A 2,834-nucleotide genomic window follows, 5' to 3' on the forward strand; every position below is an offset into this window, starting at 1 on the left:
GAAACATAAACTAATTATGCCAAAACCCTAGGTTTGAGACTCAAGTCCGTCTCCAAACCACTTGGCACATTCCATGGCTTGTCTAGACTCCCAAGTAAAACCCCCTTGAGATCCATTGGCCATGGGTCCCAAATTGTCTCTTAGAGCTCCCCCTAGAGCTTTTAGCCTTAGCCACCTCCCTAGGTGACTCATCCACAATGGCTAGGCCACATCGGTCCACCCCCGGTGACACTTGGCCTACAAACGTAACTTTCTTAACCTTGGACACCTTATCCTTGGTTAATTTCTTCTTACCATTAAATGACTTTTCCTTGCCATTTATTGACTTCTCCTTGCTATAGTCATATGCAACCCTAGCATAAGACTTTCCCTTAGCTTTGGAAACATTAGATCGGTATCCCAAACCCGATCTATCATTGTTGGGTCTTTGGCTACCCAACACCATACCTAAACCCTTAGATCCAACATTGAATCTTTCTAGGGTTTTCTCCAACTTATCAAGCTTTACCTTCAAAGCTTGATTTTCCCTTTCTAGGTTCCTAAACCTAGAATCAACATGTCCACCATGGACATTCCAAGACCTACCAATTTTTCTAGGCATATGTCTCCCCTTCTTGTGATTAATGCCTTGGGTCTCCTTAGGTCTACCATTTCTATATTTTTCATGAATGGGTCTCCTAGGGTTTTGATCTACATTAATCCTATTCTTATCATGATATTTAAAACCAAAATTTTGCATGGGCATATAATGATTAACATTATTTTTCCTAACATGCATGGGAACATAAGAATTTGAATTTGACTTCAAATTTAAATTAGGGTTTACCTTACCCTTTACCTTTGGAGCTCCCCCTTGACATGAGCCTCCATTCTTCCTCCACTTCTTTTCCCACATCCTTAAATGCCCCAACCTTTTGAGCTCTCTCTTCCTTGGGCATTTGGTGTGGTAGTGCCCTATTTCACCACAAGTGAAGCATCTAATGTGCTTCTTCTCGTTCTTCTTCCTACAACTCAAATTAGATTCAAAATGAATTGAATTGAGTTTAGGAGTTACGTCTTTCTTACCCAAAGGACATCTACTCTTGTAGTGTCCCTTCTTATTACACCCGAAGCAAATTATGTGGTCCTTTGACTTCACTTCGGTGGAGGTGCTTGCTAGATTGACCACTTCCAAGACCTCTTCTTCTTCTTCACTTGCCTTGGAATTTTCTTCAATTCTTGAGGATGTAGATAATGCCTCATCTTCATTTTCCTCCTCCTCAACTTGAGCAATTAAACCCATCTCCTTGGGTTCTTCTTCTTTTGATGTTGAATTGCTCTCCACATCCGATTGGTCCTTCTTCTCCTCTTGGACCACTTCATCACTTTCTTTGGATTTTTCATCTTCTTGTGTAGGCAAAAATTCCTCCCATGGTAATTTCTTCACTTTGCTCCATAATTCATGGGCATTTTCAGACTCACCTACATCACTTAACACGTTAGAAGGCAAAATATCTACCAAAATTGATATTACCTTATCGTTTGCCTTTGACCGTGTGATTTGCTCCTCCGTCCAATGTCGTGGTCGGAGCTTCTTCCCTTTCTTGTCTTTTGGGACTTCGAATGGTTCCTCCACCACCATCATTGTGTCCCAATCCGTTTCGAAAAAGTTCTTCATCTTCACCATCCAAAAGGTGATGTCCCATAAGCTTCCTCCTTCGAACTTTGGTGGTTCTATCAAGTAGGCCATCTTCTTGCTTCCTTGGCGATTAGTCCTATGGAGAGCGTCCTCGCTCTGATACCACTTGTTGGGGATCGGTGGCCGACTTGAAGGGGGTTGGATAGACGGCGCCCCCAAATACTCGCTTCTCCTACGATGTTAGCTTGCGCAGCGGAAATACAAAACAAACAAACTAAACTAAAGACAAGAATAAGAAAGAGCAAACAAACCAACACACGCCGATTTACGTGGTTCAGAGATAAAGCTCCTACTCCACGGCTGTCCGTAAGGTGGACGATCCCTCAATCCGTCGGTGGATTAATCCCCGAAAACTCCGGCTAGCACAATCCTCCTTGTCGGTGGAGAAACCTCACCACAACTCGATCAAGAGCACTTGGATTGCTAGGGCACTAGTTGACTACTAATTAGAGGTTACCCACCACTAATTTCGTCAACTCAAACCAAGCTCCCAAGCTTTGGTTTTATAGGCCACGGGTTGGAAAACCCCGCCTACCAGTCGACTGCTAAAACATGCAGTCGACTGCCCTCTGTGGAAATTCGACCGTTACATCCCAACGGCTCGATTCCACACATTCTGTTCGCTGCCAGTCGACTGCACCAGTCGACTGCTAAAACATGCAGTCGACTGCTACAGTACTGCTACAGTAGCGCTACAGTACTGCTACAGTAAAACCCTAAAAACTAGGATTTTACTCCGAGTACAATCTCTCGTGCACTCGTACCCTCACCCTTATGACTCACTTGATTCTTCCTTTGCAGCTTTGACCTTTTGCCTTCAAGCCTACTTCCTTTGGCTCTCGTCCCTTGGATGCATTCAAGCCCGCGGCTCGTCCCCAATGCCATCCTTCGCGTATGCCTCGAAGTCGCTTCCCTCGGCCCTTGTCCTCGCTGCCTTGTCCATGGTCCCTCAGATGCTCCATCCTTCACCAGACCCGAAGCCATCAACCTGAGTCACATGTGTATCCTGCAAACCTGCACAACTCAAATACACATATCAAATACAAGGGTGAACCTAACTTAAACCCTTTGCCCAAACACCAAAACACATGGTCGCACGGACCATTGGGATTGCTCCAACAGTTATGCTATGACCGGATATGTTTGATGATCATGT

The sequence above is a fragment of the Zingiber officinale genome, chromosome 9B, assembly GCF_018446385.1.
Source record: "Zingiber officinale cultivar Zhangliang chromosome 9B, Zo_v1.1, whole genome shotgun sequence".
NCBI lineage: Eukaryota > Viridiplantae > Streptophyta > Magnoliopsida > Zingiberales > Zingiberaceae > Zingiber > Zingiber officinale.